At 38.1% G+C, this 16,660-nt stretch overlaps 1 protein-coding gene across 1 annotated transcript in view; it reads right to left on the reverse strand.

Annotated features, from left to right (window-relative positions):
• LOC143025995 (uncharacterized) overlaps positions 1-3,190 on the reverse strand; it is a 40,098-nt gene extending 36,908 nt beyond the window's left edge. The window contains exon 1 of the mRNA XM_076185980.1: positions 3,061-3,190. The gene's annotated coding sequence lies outside the window, so the exon portion shown is untranslated. The remainder of the gene's footprint in view (positions 1-3,060) is intronic.
• Positions 3,191-16,660: the final 13,470 nt, after the last annotated feature.

Below are 16,660 nucleotides of genomic sequence, written 5' to 3' on the forward strand. Positions count from 1 at the left end.
CTAAAAACCATCAGGACATCTCAATGGAAATGAAGGTGGTGATAAAAAATAATAATAATATTAATAAAAAAGATAATGCAGATGATCGGTGTGGCACAAATATGCAATGATGAGGTAATCACCAGAGGTGAAGGCAGGGAGGCTACTGAAATTAAATGCAGTGGATGGAAGAATTGGTCTGTGAATGACTGTTTTTCCTACTTATTCCTTTAATGTATTATCTATTACTTTATAAGGGTTTGATATGTGTAGTAACATGTATATACATAATACAAAGGTGCTAGCCTATAAATAGGTACTCGTTGGGCCTATATCCACCAAAACATCACCTTACGCATTGAATATAGAGCCTTCAGGAACATATCTTTTTCGTAGGTTGGGTAGCCTCTGTATAATTAACTATATAATTTCTTATACAGTACTTTCTTCTAGATGGCTGCATATCAATTTGTTATTTAGAAATGTGCATGAGAGATGCACAAAGGTGTAACAAGAAATAGGGATTTGGGTACGGATGCAAAAAGGAGATTTTACACAAGGGTGACTCTACCAGCAGGACTGTATGGGGCAGAGCCCCGGAATTTAAGAGAGGGAGAGAAGAAAAGTTCAAATGTGTTTGAGATATAATATCTGAGAAGTATGGTAGAGGTTACTAAGTTAGGCAGGGTGAGAAACACGGAGGTTAGGAGGAGAGCTGGGGTGGAAAAGGAGATGGGAGATAGGGTTGATGAAAGAGTACTGGGATGGTTTAGACACATAGGAAGAATCAGTGAAGAAAGATTAGTTAAAGGGGTGTAAAAGGCAGAGGTGGATGGAATGAAAATGAGGTGACTGAGGATAAGAGGGATGGATGGGGTGAAAAGGGTGCTGAGCAGGAGGGGGGGATGTTTCTTGAGCAGGAAAGAGAGAAAGTGGGAGATGGGGAGGAGTGGAAAATGGCTGTGTATAGATCAACCTGTGATGCAAGGAAGGGAATAGGTGGGGGACTTAAGGTTAGGGAGTGGTTACATGTGAATGATATTTTGACGCAGCCTGAAGAGGTTTCTCCCAGTTTATTTTTCTGCATGAGGTGGAGTGGGGGGTTGCCACTTATGTAAAGGGGCCTTGCAGTGAATGTGGGCAATGGGTGGGATACAGGGATGACCTGTCATCTATGGGGAGATATGATGAGAGGGAGGAAAGGGTGGTGGATGGGAGTGGAATGGACATGGGTGGGTATATGCATTGTGACTTTGGCTACCTCCCTGGTAAGAGGGCCTTGGTATAAAGATAGAAATGTGCATACATCTTCATTTACCATGTCAAAGTTTGTCAATTTACAGTGATGTCCTTATCTTTTAATCTCGTTATGTTTGAAGCAACTAAAGCAGGTTTAGTTCCAGTTTGTACTTTTCCAAAATCTCTTACTTCCTTCTTTCTAATATTCCCAACACACATATATATATATATGGTAATCCTAGTTATTCTTGTGTTTGCCCTTTCTTCCTAGGGATCCTACTTTTTGGAGATCTGCATCATCTTGAGGTATCTTGGCACAAAGACCTTGAACATTACAAAAATAATGATTGATTCTCTTTAAAATGACTATTAATCACCTGACGTTGCAACTTATTTCTGAACATTTGGAGTGTATTCTTAGAAGATGCTTTATAAACATGAAAAGAATAGCATCAACATAAAATATCAATGACAATTTTGATCAAATGAGGCAATATTATCCCATCTTACCAAAATTGTGGCAAAACTGCATCTAAAGAGTCTCTCAATCGTATATTTCAACGGCAATTAATCTCATCTGTATATGAATTTCACTAAACAACACAAAGTTTTATCAGTATCACTATAGGTTTGGCAACCTGTTGAAGTTATTCTTGTGTTTGTGTGGACAAATATTCATATACTACCCAGCACATCAGCCCTGATGGGTTGCATCCCACAACTCCAACTTCGAAATTCATTAATGTATCATATACTGACACATGGCATGAACACACAACCCAATTCGGCTGGACACATACAATGGACTAAAGAGGAAATAAAATACTTGAACAACTCTTCAACATAAACATTAAGTTCCTGCAACCAGATCACATCAAACATACCCAACAAGTAACTTAAGCTTTCCCTGATTGTGCTCACCCTTCCTCTACAAACATGGAAATACCATACACAATTGCCCCTCTATTTTCCAGTAATGATCACCATGGGACAAATAAAACCTACAGAACATAACAGGAAAAAATTATAAAACAAAAAAAAAGTGTTACAATTTTCAAGGTAAAGTCATGATCCCAAATCTATAGAACAATCTTACAGGTTTAAATGTGTGTACATGCAAAACTTGCAAGTTATGTACAATTATAATTGTAAATTGTGAATTGCCATTGTCTACTGATTACAACAGATTCAAAATTCCCATTTATGCACTACTCAAATAATAGCCACAAATTTTAATTCATTGCAAGCAACTTACATTCACACGAGAATAACTGGTACGTCACCATAAATTGCGATAATCATAATGAATATATTTATCAACATACATGTCAATATTAATAATTGACATTACTTCCGCTCACATTATCTGGTTAAAATTACATCTGCTGCACTACCTGTATGCTAATGTCAAACCCAGAGTATATCCCACCCACCCACAAGCAACATCTACATCACTACTCAGTCGTACATCGGATGAGGAGCAGGTGGTTGTTTATATTAAGATCTGAAACCAAAACAAATAAAATGTCGATAATATGAAATGTACAATTAATTAAAAAATCTAGTTCGCAGGCATGATGTCTTCAAATGTGGATGACTATCATTTCATACGGTAAAATGAGGTGTAATAAATGTAATACAAATAGTGTTTGCGGTTGTGATGGGATAGATGTGATGGGGCACGAAGGTAGCCATGGTGGAGACGGGACCAAGCTCAGGAACCATTTCCTTTTCTCCTTAAAATACATGCAAGTCTCTAATTCATTTCTAAATAACAACCATACTATATATTTCTCTAAATGATAAAATTTAAGAAGATGTGTTGAATAAAAGTCAACTCACCTGATGTGAGGAATATTCAAAAATATGCTTAGAAAACCTCAACCGTCGACATCTCTGCTAAGGCAAGCGTCCACCCCTATCCCCTTGTCGACCGCTCTGGCCCACCCAATCGTGCCACGTTGCCGCTTCTCTATTCCACGTCAAGCCAGTGTTATATGTTTCTTTATAACTAATTCATAGTGTATTTGTTATCTACTTAAGATCATTTCAGTACTATAATTTTCACATATCTATCCTACCTAAGGTACACATTTCTTACTGAGGTATCAATTATAGATATATAGCAAATACACTGTTGCCGATGTAGATTTCGTTGTTGCCAAATTTCAGAGAATGGAGATCTTAAAAAAATTGAGATGAACGAATTTTAGTAATGTGTAAGTTTATTTTTGTCTTGAAAAATAAAATAATGACATTTCGAAAAATTATATACACTTGTGTATCGTCTAAAATATATATTGTCTGTTTGATGAATCAGAAAATAAACGTGTATTCTAACTTATATGTTTGTGTCAAAATGTTCACATTCTTCATACTTCTGTGAACGAAAACTTTGAGGAGAGGCTACAGCTAGTTTTGTGCCTGACCTTAACCGCAAGTTTGTGCGTATTGTTGCGTATGATAAATGCACACCCTCTTTCTTTTCAAGGATTTTACAATAAAAAACAACTCTCTGGAAGTATGAATTAAAAGGGATTGCCTTAATCAGTTCTGGTAGCAACATATGAAAGTGTATGTGCAAACAGAACTTTAAGATATCTATACTTTATTCTTGGCAACATGAGTAGGCAGGTGTAATTTTGTGAACGATAATAGAATCCTTGACTAGAACAGTATCTTGTGCTCTTGAAATGTATATGTGTGTATATATGTATACATACATACATGCATACATACATACATACATACATACATATGTATATATATATATATATATATATATATATATATATATATATATATATATATATATATATGTGTATTTAAACATACATATACCAAAGGCTTTTTCCCCCTACATGAGTGGTAGCCACAAAGAAAAAGGCATAGAAACCACTCCCACCAGTTCCATTTCCTATATATTCCACTCCCCTCCACCCTCTTCCCACCTCCTGGATGACGGGTCTTCCCTGCATCCTGTCCATTGCCCTAGGTCAGAAGCAGTGTCGCAAGACACAGCGCATCCCCAGCAAGGCCGCTTCATAAATTCGGCGACCCCCCTCTCCGTCCTCTCATGCAGAAAAGGAGAAGACGGGGAGAAATCCCTTCGGGCTGCGTCAATTTTCTTCTCACACATACCTCCCCACCCCCCACCCCCACGTCCTTCCCCTCATGCATCATAGCATCATCTATACACAACCCCTCTACATTCACCCCTATCTTCTGTCCTCTCCCGTCCTTCCTCAACAGACATTCCTCTCTTTTGTAATGCCCCTTTCACCCCGTCCATCCATCTTATCCTAGGACGCCCCCTCATATTCACTCCTTCCACCTCTGCCTTCCATACTTCTTTTACTAATCTTTCTTCACTCATTCTTTCCATGTGTCCAAACCATCCTAATACCCTTTCATCAACCCTATCTCCCAGTTCCTTTTCCACCCCTGTTCTCCTCCTCACCTCCTCATTTCTTACTCTATCTAGCCTAGTAACCCCTATCATACTTCTCAGACATTTAATCTCAAACACATTCAAACTCCTTCTCTCTTCCTCTCTCATGTTCCATGTTTCTGCCCCGAAAAATGCTGTTGGTACAATCACTCCTTCATATAACCTCCTCTTAGCATCCATTCCCAGATGTCTATTTCTCATTACACTTTTCAAACCACCAAGGCATTTACTCGCTTCTCTCAATCTGCATTCTACCTCCACCCCCACTCCTCCCTTTTCTGCCACATTTGCACCCAAATATCTAAAACTATCCACTTCCTCCAGTCTTTCACCCTTAATGCTCACCTTCAGCCTGCTGTCACTCTCTCCCCTTGTACATCTCATCACCTTACTTTTGCCCACATTTATCTTCAGCTTTCTTCTTTCACACACCTTCTCAAACTCTGTCACTAACTTCCTCAATCTCTCCTCTGATCCTGCTACAAGCGCAGTGTCGTCAGCAAATAACAACTGGCCCACCTCCCACTTTTCTCCATTTTCTTTAATCATCTCCAACCCCTGACCCACTACCCTTTCATTCACCTCTCGCACCACCCCATCCATGTAAAGATTGAACAGCCAGGGTGACATAACACATCCCTGACGAAGTCCCACCTTTACCTGAAACCATTCACTCTCTCCATTTCTAATCCTAACACAAGCTCTACTACTCTCGTAAAAACCCTTGACTGCTCTTAACAGTTTTCCTCCTATCCCATATATCTGCAGTACCTCTCACAGTGCCTTCCTATCTACCCTGTCATAAGCCTTTTCCAGATCCATAAAAGCCCAAAAAACATCCTTACCTTTTCCTATAGCTTTCTCACATATCTGCCTTACCACAAAGATCTGATCTACACAACCCCTACCTGTCCTAAACCCGCACTATTCCTCACCAATTACTCCCTCTGTTCCTCTCCTAATCCTCTCAATCAAGACCCTCCCATACGCCTTCCCAACTACACTCAACAAGCTGATCCCTTTGAAACTACTACACTCACACTTGTCCCCCTTCCCCTTGTAAAGCAGAACTATACAGGCACTCCTCCAGTCCTCCGGCACTCTACCCTCTCTCAAACAAACATTAAACAACCTAACCAGCCAGTCCACCATCACTGTACCTCCTTTCTTCGGACATTCTGCATGGCATCCATCCAGACCAGGTGCCTTACCTGCTCTCATCATCTTAACAGCTGCTTTCACTTCATACTTCCCTATTTCTCTTCCATTTTCCTCTCTCATCACACTCATTTTCTTAGCGCTTCCCTCTGCAACTACCTTTCCCTACCTATCCTCTTTCACATTTAACAACTACCTAAAATACTCTGCTCACCTTCCTCTCACTGCCTTCTCTTCCATTAATGTCTCTCCATCTGCACCTTTTACTTTTTCTTCTCTACTTGATTCGCCTCCTTTTTCTTTTTTAATTTCCTTCCAAAACATCTTTTTATTGCTTTCAAAATTTTCTGTCATACTCTTACCCCATTTCACATCTGCTCTCCTCTTTGCTTCCTTTATCTTATGCTTAGCTTCCCTTCTCTTTACTTTGTACCTCTCATACAATTCCCTCGTCCTGATTTGCAGCTAATCTATGAATGCCTGCTTCTGTTCTTCTACACATTCCTTTGCTTCCTCATCCCACCACTCACTACCCTTCCTTCTTTTTCCTCCCTCCCTCCTTGTTCCACACACCATCTTTGTACACCTTATGACTCCCTCCTTGAACCATCCCCATTCCTCCTCCACTCCTAGTTCTACTCTATCCTTTACTCCCTCCCACTCCTCTTTCAGTTTCTTCTTAAACTCACTCTCCTTTTTTCCTCATTTAAGCAGTTCACTCTAAATACCTCCCTACCTTCTGTCCTTTTCCTCTTTCTCCACCTATTCTCCAGTCTCATTTTACCTTCCACCAGAAAATGATCTGATATTCCCCCGCTCTCTCCCCTTAGAACATGTACATCCTTAACTCTTCCTACCATACTCCTGGTCACCACTATATAGTCCATTAACGCTCTATCTGCCACCCTTCCATCCACCACCCTCTCCCATGTGTACTTATGCTTGACTTTCTTCTTAAATACTGTATTAGCTATCATCAACTCTCTTTCAAGACACATCTCCACCATTAACTCTCCACTACGATTTTTACCTGGAACTCCATACTTCCCAATCACTCCGTCTATTGGCTCATTTCCTACCCTAGCATTAAGGTCTCCCAATACAACTACATTGACATTCCTCCCTAATCCCTCTATACACTCATTTATATCTACCCAAAAAGCCTCCCTTTCCTCTACGCTCTTCTCACTACCAGGTCCATACGCACTTACAAAAACCCACATCTCCCTTCTCAGCTTCACCTTCATCTACACCAACCTTGATGAAACCTTCCACTTCACTACCCGCTTACTTATCTCTTCACTTACTAGCATAGCCACCCCTTCTCTCCCTCGTCCCCTCTTCACTCCTGAGTACCTCCCAGCTACACTCCCAAACTCACGGTTGCCCTTTCCTTTAATTTTAGTTTCACTCAAAGCCAGCACATCCATCTTTCTTCTCACAAACATACTGCCAATCTCTTCCCTCTTACTCGCATCTGTACCACATCCACGCACATTAAAAGACCCAAACCTTAGGGTACTGGTTGGAAAACTCCCAGACCCTCTTATGCATTTTCTTTTGTTTTTAGGAATGTCCCCTTTCGGGGCTACAGGTAGTAGGACTCCTAATCCCATCCCACGTCCCTTTTTTGTCGCCTCTTACGACTCAAGTGGGAAAACTTGGTGGTAGCATTCTTTCCCCCACCATAGGGTCGGCGAAAACAGAAAATGAATACTCAGATTATATATTTTGTCCTTAAAAGGTTTATCGAATGTGCGTAAAAGAGGGATATTTCCTATGCACTCATTCCGTAGCCCCTTGTCTCTCATGCAGTAGAACCACAATCTCCAAGAAACTGGCAACAGGCCCAGGGCCGTTTCTAGCTATTGGCAGTATAGGCGATTGCCTAGGGCCCCCAACCTACCAGGGGGCCCCCGGCCGGCCCAATGGCTAGGTAACGCTACCGAAGGTCAAATATGAGCCTGTGCCTCTCCCGCTCGCCGACGCAAATAAACAACACGCCTCTTGCAGTGTTTGTTATTGTTTGAAATGTTTTGATCGTCTGCTAAAAATACTATCTTGTTAAAAATCACCTATATCTTATTTAATCTAAAGATATAATATGGTAAGCATTAATTGGCTTTATTTATTCATTTATGTGTTCACTAAGCTAGGGCTTATGGCTACAGATGTTACTAATTGTTGATTACAAACTCTTTTTGGCCATTAGCTTACTATTCTTTGTCCAATTGTTTGGCTTTATTTGTCACTGGAATTGGCATCACCAGCGTTCTTGTTTACTCTTTGGTCGCTTCATGCTTAGCTTCTGATAGTGTAAATTTGTAAGTTTGTGTGTTCTGTGACTGTAAGTTGGAATTCCTTTTATTATATTTGTATGCACAATAGGAAATGTTTGTATTCTATGGAATGTTTACCTTTTCCACCTTTTTCAATATTCAATGTTCATATATGTTCATATGTTCAATTTTGTTGATTTTGTATCGATATTTTATCCAATCCCTTATTCATTTATTCGCTTATTTCTTTATTATCAAAATTATGATTATTTATTTTCTCACTTCACCTACCTAATGAAAAAACACTAGATGGCAGGACCGAGGTTAGCTCAAAAGGAAGTGACAGAAATACATGAATTCTATTCCGTTTGTCGTGTGGTCCGTTTCTCTAGTTCGTATATAATATTAAGATAACCACAGGCTCAACAATCACCCATCTGTTCACCTTTCAGGTCTACCCGAATTTCGTGTATGTAGAATTATTTTTATTAAGGGGTATTTAAAAGGTTTACACTTTACAGATATCTGTGTTAGGCCTACACTGATAAAAATAATCATATTTATTCTACTCGAATATCGTGTATGTAAAATTGTGCTAGGCCTACATTAGACTCTAAGACTCGCCAATCATCATTCCCGTAATGGCATCAAAACGAATTTATCTCAGCGGAGCAGAGAAACGAAAGAAAAAGAAATTTGACGAAGAAAAATGGTAAAAAGAAAAAGGTAATTCATTATCGTTTATTTAATAATTTAAAGAAACATATTAAAGTTTGGTTTTATTATGTTTTCTGAATGGTGAGTATTATTTTAGACTAACGCCTAATCATCTAAGGAAATTTGTAATTTTGCAGGATCAATTCTAAAATATATTGGAGCTCCAGACAGCAAGCCAGAGGAATATTCTGAACTTCCTGAACAGGATGCTCCAGTGCCATCACATTCATCAGGATCTGTCCAGGAAGCTGTACTGCCACCAAGACCACCACATTCCCCAGAACCACAGAAGGCATCATCTACTTCTGAGCAGCCTCCCATTTATTCTAAACCACTAGATCCTGCTAACTGGCCAACCATTCTGTCTGATGCATTTAGAACGGATGCAGTAGGTAGAGGGCCATTTCAGATTAGTTCTGATTTCACATTTCCCAAAAAAAGAAGACGGAAGAAGTTTTCATTATCATTATTTTTGTAGATTATTGGTTAATGGAGAAAAGATGAAGCAGACTTGGCTTATCTACTCAAAAACAAAATATGCTCTCTATTGCTTTTGTTGTAAATTATTTTCAACCACAGAACAAAAGTTAGTGACAGAAGGACTGACAGACTGGAAAAACATAGGCACACTTTTGAAAAGTCATGAAAGCAGTCCAGCACACATAGCGCACATGGCAACCTGGAAAGATTTACAACTCCGTTTGCAAACTGGAAAGACAATAGACCAAGCTGAAAGAACACTATTGGAGGCTGAAAAGAGGCGCTGGAGAGATGTCCTGACTCGCTTAATCGCCATTATCCAATCCTTAGCCGAGAGAAATCTTACATTTAGAGGTTCATCAAACACGTTACACCAGCAGAATAATGGGAATTTTCTAAAAGAGGTGGAGCTGCTTGCTAAATTTGATCCTGTCATGAAGCAGCACATTGAGCGTGTTGAGAGTGGCCAGTTCAGTCATTCCAGCTACCTTGGAAATATCATCCAAAATGAACTTATTGCTTCAATCAGTACTAAAATAATGGACACAATGGTGACTGAAGTTAAACAGTCCAAATATTATTCAATTATTTTGGACTGTACTCCCGATGTAAACCATCAAGAACAGATGTCAGTCGTCATAAGGACTGTCAAAATGGACAAGAAACCAGAAATTAAGGAACATTTTATGGGGTTCCTTGTAGCTTCTGAAACAACAGGTCTTGGTTTGTCATCTCTAATTATAAAGAAACTGACGAAACTGAATATTCTCCTTGAAGATTGCAGAGGACAATCATATGATAATGGTGCCAACATGAAAGGGAGAAACAAAGGAGTTCAAGCCAGACTTCTTGAGAAGAACCCTCGTGCACTCTATGTTCCATGTGGAGCACATTCCCTAAACTTGATGATATCTGATGCAGCAACAGCTTCAATAGATGCCACTAGCTATTTCGGCACTGTTTAGAAACTGTACAACCTATTTTCAGCCTCACCACAAAGATGGGCAATCCTAAAAGATTATGTCACTGTTGCACTCAAGACCTGGAGTGACACAAGATGGGAGAGCCGTATTAATAGCATAGAAGCTGTGCGGTATCAGGCCTCTAATATAAGGGAAGCTTTGTTGAAGGTCAGGGAAGTGTCTGATCCTCTGACCAAGGTTGAAGCCCAAAGTCTGGCAGAAGAGGTGGGGTCATACCGATTTATCATTTGCACAGTCATATGGTATGACATTCTACACATTGTGAACCATGTCAGTAAGCTCCTGCAGTCTCCTAAAATGCAGCTTGATGTGGCAGTTGACCTCCTTACTAAAGCGAAAACATCTCTGACTAACTACAGAAGAATTGGATTCACTTCAGCTCAAGTCTCTGCTAAAGATATGTGTGAGAAAATGAATGTAGAGGCTGTACTCAAAGAAAAGAGATTAAGAAGTACAAAAAGACACTTTGCTTATGAGGCCGCAGATGAGATCTGCAATGAAGAGGCTAGAAATAACATTCTTTAATGTTGTTGTTGACACTACCATTCAATCCTTAACTGATAGATTTAAAACTCTGAGTGAAGTAAGAGACCAATTTGGAGTGCTGCTCAATTTCCAGAAACTGGATGATCAGTCATTGAACAACCAGTGTGACAAACTATGCAAGACATTAACCTCTGGAAATGAAAGTGACATTGATGGAAAGGAACTGGCTATGGAAGTTAAACACTTACCAAGTTTGCCCTCAGACGAAATGACTGCTCTTGAGCTCCTCACCTTTATCCACAAAAAACATTTTGAGGAATTGTATCCCAATCTGTGGGTTGCACTGAGAATTGCCTGTACTCTGCCTGTGACTGTGGCCTCAGCAGAGAGGAGCTTTTCGAAGCTGAAACTCATCAAGACCTATTTAAGATCATCTATGGGGCAGGAGCGACTCAGTGGTCTTGCAATAATCAGCATCAACCATGAAGTGGGGAAAGACGTGTTGTATGAAGATATCATTGATGATTTTGCTAGTAAAAAAAAAAGCCAGAAAGCAGAGATTTTGAGCCCAATACAATGCAGTTGGTGGTGGTTTGTATTCAGAGACTGTGATGTTAAGTTACTACTATTTTGGAGTGTGGTTTGTATTCAGAGACTGTGATGTTAAGTTACCAATATTTTGAAGTGTGGTTTGTATTCAGAGACTGTGATGTTAAGTTAAAATAAATGTTTAAATAAATAAATATGGTGTAATAGTTACTTGCATCCTTTAACACCATCAAAAGATATAGAAATCGTTTAATTACTGTTTGGCAAACTTCACAGGTATAAATGAAATACCAATCTGTCTAGCTCTCTAACTTTTGAGGGCCCCTAACTGCCTCTTGCCTAGGGCCCCCACAAAGCTAGAAACGGCCCTGAACAGCCCCCTATGGTAGTTTGGGAGGAGATCGCATTTGTGTCCCTGGATTGTTAGTATGGGGCATAGAAAAATGAGGTGTTCTGTGTCTTCTCTGTGGTGGTTGTATCTGGGTTAGTTTGGATCTGTGGCAAATAAGATTCATCTCGCTACCGTCTGCGGAATCGTGTTTACTCATCAGTATTATTACTGTTGTTGTTATTATTATTATTATTATTATTATTATTATTATTATTATTATTATTATTATTATTATTATTATTATTATTATTATTATTATTATTATTATTATTATTATTATTATTATTATTATTATTATTATTATTATTATTATTATTATTATTATTATTATTATTATTATTATTGTTGTTATTATTATTATTATTATTATTATTATTATTATTATTATTATTATTATTATTATTATTATTATTATTATTATTATTATTATTATTTATTATTATTATTATTATTATTATTATTATTATTATTATTATTATTATTATTATTATTATTATTATTATTATTATTATTAGTAGTAGTAGTAGTAGTAGTAGTAGTAGTAGTAGTAGTAGTAGTAGTAGTAGTAGTAGTAGTAGTAGTAGTAGTATCATTATTATTATCATTATTATTATTATTATTATTATTATTATTATTATTATTATTATTATTATTATTATTATTATTATTATTATTATTATTATTATTATTATTATTATTATTATTATTATTATTATTATTATTATTATTATCATCATCATCATTTAGAACAAAGTGCATTCTATGACTACAATCGACGAAGGACTCGTATGTGTATGTGTGTTTCACCATGGTCTTTGGATCAAGTGTTGGTCTCGTGATCGATAACTATTTCCCTCCGGAAGAGAGCTCAGAGCTCGTATATGACCGATCTATGGCTATTGATGTGACCTTACACGCACACACACCCAACTCCCCGCCCACGAGAGTTGAAGTAACAACCCGCAGCACAAGGATACTAAAATTATTTCAGCCCTGAGCGGGATTTGAATCCGGGCCTCTGTAGTGGCAGCCGGGAACTCTACCAACTACGCCACGAGTTGTGTGTGTGTGTATTTACCTAGTTGTATTTTACGGGAAGGGGAGCTATGCTTGTGGTGTCCCGTCTTCATATCTCGTTTTATCTAGACTGTTTTTAAATTCGTGTATCGTTTTTGCACACACCACATTTTCATCTAGCTTGTTCCAAACGTCTATTACCCTGTGGGGAAAGCTGTTCTTTTTCAGGTCTCTTCTATAATTGTTTTTCTTGATTTTCTTTCCGTGTCCTCTTGTATCTCTACTATTCCGTTTTATTAGATCCTCTCTATCAATAATTTCTATGCTTTTCATGATTCTATAAATAGTTATCAAGTCTCCTCTCTCTCTTCTTTGCTCTAATGCCTGTAGCTCAAGTTTTGCTAGTCTCTCCTCATATGATAGTTCTGAGAGTGTTGGTGCCAATTTCGTAATTGCTCTTTGTATTCTTTCAATTTTTGTTATACATTTTTTTTTTGTACTTGGTGACCACGTTATCGCTGCATACATCTTGGTCTTATCAAAGTGACTAGTATTTTCTTCACCATTTCTTCGTCCAGGTACGTAAATGCCACTCTGATTGTTCTTATTAGATTATAAGTTTCTCATTTTTTTTTATGTTTCTCAGGGGACATATAATTCTGACTCCCAGGTTTTTCTCATTTACTACTTAATTTCTTCCTCTCCCAATTTATATGATCCCACTATTCTTTTTTTTTTCTTCTTCCAAATTCTATTATACTACTGTTGAATGTTACTATTTGATAATAGTTGTATTCAACATTAGGGATGAGGCACTAAAGATAGACACGTACACGTATCACTGCTTTATTGTGTTTGTGCGTATAACCACGCTTTCTCTCTATCTGACTGCGCGTCCTCTCTCTGGGCACGCCGAAATTTCCCTTAAGTTACCATTTGCTCAATTAGTTCCATTTATTCCCTTTCACACAGAAAACAACGAACACTCAAAATAATATAAAATTATATATATATATTTACAAAGATATCCCATTACACATTCATGGAAACTTCGAGAATGATTACACATACATACGAACATACATACTTCCAATTACGCATTACTTTTGTAATTCCTAAGATTTAATATATTTTGCCATAAACTATGAATAGACATACAATACCACACTTCTTAATATTGAATTCCATCTCCCACTTCCTACTCCATTCCCATACTTTACTGAGATCACTCTGCAGCGACTCACAATCTTCTTCGGTGTTCACTTTTTTCAATAATTTTGCATCGTCCGCAAAGAAGCTCATATAACTTTCAATTCCTTTATCCATACCATTAATATATATAACAAACATTATTGGGACCAGAACTGTTCTTGTGGAACTCCACTAATCACTTCATCCCAATTAAAATGTTTGTCTTTTATCACCACTCTTACATCCACTTCAGCAGTTTGTCCTGTATTCCTCCTGCAGTTTCTAATTTCTTTATCAACTTCTTATGTGGCACCTTATCAAAAGCATTTTTCAGGTTTAGAAATGCACAATCAGCCCATCCATCTCTTTCTTGTATTACATCTATTAGCCTTGAATAGAAATACATCAAGTTTGTGATACATGATCGTCCTTGTCTAAATCCAAACTGCCTTGGATTTAGTACTTTTTTTTTAATGCCTTACCCATCTAATTTTGATAATCTTTTCACAAATTTCAGCTATCGTACTTGTAAGAGAGACCGGTCTATAGTTAGTAGGGTCCTCCTTGTTTCCCCTTTATATATTGGTACTATATTTGCTCTTTTCCAATCTTCTGGAACTTTTCCTTCTTTCAATGAACTGCTTATTAGACTATGTATTTTGTCTGTTAATTCGTTCCTGCATCCTCTCAAAATCCAGTTTGCCATTTCATCTGGTCCATGCGATTTCCTGACATCGAGATTACTCAAGTGATTCATTATTTATTTCCTTGTTACTTCTATCTCTTTCATAGGGGGGACTCTCTCCTCCCACTCGACATCTCTAAGTTGTATGTTCTCCCTCGTAAACACTGATTTAAAATGCTTGTTCATAATTTCTGCCATTTCTATTTCCTCTATGTATTCAACTCCTTGTCGTAGTTTCTCTAATTCTTGTTTGTTTTTCAGTTTGTTGTTTACAAATCTATAGAATAGTTTTGGTTGATCTTTACATTTTTCTATTACATCTTTTTCGTATTTTCTCTTTTCTTCTCTGCACACTTGTACATATTGATTTCTATAACTAGTATATATTTTCAATTTTTCAGGTCTTTTGTCTTTTTCCATTTTATCCAAGCTTTATCCCTTTTGTCTTTTAACTCCCTACATCTTTTGTTGTACCAACACTTTACATATCAATTTTTTTTTTTTCTTGGAACAAACTTTTCCACTCCTTTATTATAATTTTTTTTTTAAATATTCAATTCCTCAATAATGTCCGCCCTTCTCCTTTTTCTTCACCTGCCCACTACACCACCAGCTTTCTCCTTCCCCACTTATACAACACAGGTACTCCCTCGTCGCTGTAATGCACGAAAATTGTGTTTCTCTCCGGAGTTCCAATCTTCGCTGTTAGTCCGACGCGCGCGGTGTGCGTGCGTGAGGGCATATCAACAACCCTCTCCATTTCAACTCCTCTGGGATGCTGAGTGGCCCCTTTCTCCCGCCACACTGTTCGGATCGAAGGCAATGCAGCGAGGCACAGCACCTCAACAGCTAGAGCTATCTTATCCCTACTGCTTCATCATATGATAACGATCCAGGAAGAGGAGGGGAGTGGAAGAAGAGGGAAGAGATGGAGGGAGATAGGAGAAGGTTGGGGAGAGAGGAAGGGAGGAAAAGGAGGAGTGTAGGACGAAAAGGAGAAGGAGGAATAGGAGTACCGAAGAAGAAAGAAGGGGGGGGGGAGGTAGAGGAAGGAGGAGGAAGGGGGTAGAGCAAAGTAGAAGGGGAATGAGGAGGAGGATTAGGAGGGACGACGAAGAAAGGAGAGGAGGAGAGGAGGAACCTAAGGAGAAAAGGGGGAGGAGGAGAAAGAGGAGGTGGGATAGAGAAAGCAAAGGTACTCGTGCAATCCAACTATGACGTCACCTGCACAAATGATGATATATCTGTATCAAAACTGAGTTCTTCCAGTGGACCTCTTGTATTTTTTGTCAACCTCTTCCTCTTTCTCCTCTAACCTCACTCTCACCATCCTCATCCTCTTTCTCCTCGTAAGTATTTGCCACCATATATTCAAAACATCTACAGATAACTTTCTTTACCACCGCCTCCCATTCTTTATGAAACAACAAAAAAAGAAAACAAAAATAGTAGGGACAACTATCTAATACCCATTGCACCAACGCCAATCTCACAGGTTTCCAAAGGGATGGAAGAAAACACATGACATGCGAAATAATTTTACTACGAAATTGAAATGAACAGCGATTCCATTATGATATGAAAAATGCTCTGAACAGCTTTCAGTGGACACATACAAAAAAAACAAAAACAAAAAAAAAAACACCCGAGTGTGATTCCTCATTGATACATAATTACTGTATATCCGTGACACACAAAATGAATGCTTCACAAGGTAGGAAACATTGTACAATAATGAGACAACCATTTTATCACAATAGCAATCGCAATATTTCTTTCTGTGTTCTTTTAGACGTACATATTTACAAAAAAATATATATATATATCGAGAACACATTTTGATGTAGAGTTCGAATCGTTTACGAGTAGAAGAATAATGCCCATTCACTTCCCTGGCGTACGAAGTAGAAAATGACTTCATCACAAACGAAAATACACACTTACATGATATATGATATATCCAGTAAAATCCGCCTTCTATTTTAGAAAGGTATCTTCTATAAATATTCACACAGGATTTTCGGTAACTTCTTTTAGTAACCTTTTTTCAGTTTT

The sequence above is a fragment of the Oratosquilla oratoria genome, chromosome 6, assembly GCF_046742065.1.
Source record: "Oratosquilla oratoria isolate Oo_2021 chromosome 6, ASM4674206v1, whole genome shotgun sequence".
NCBI classification, from domain to species: domain Eukaryota; kingdom Metazoa; phylum Arthropoda; class Malacostraca; order Stomatopoda; family Squillidae; genus Oratosquilla; species Oratosquilla oratoria.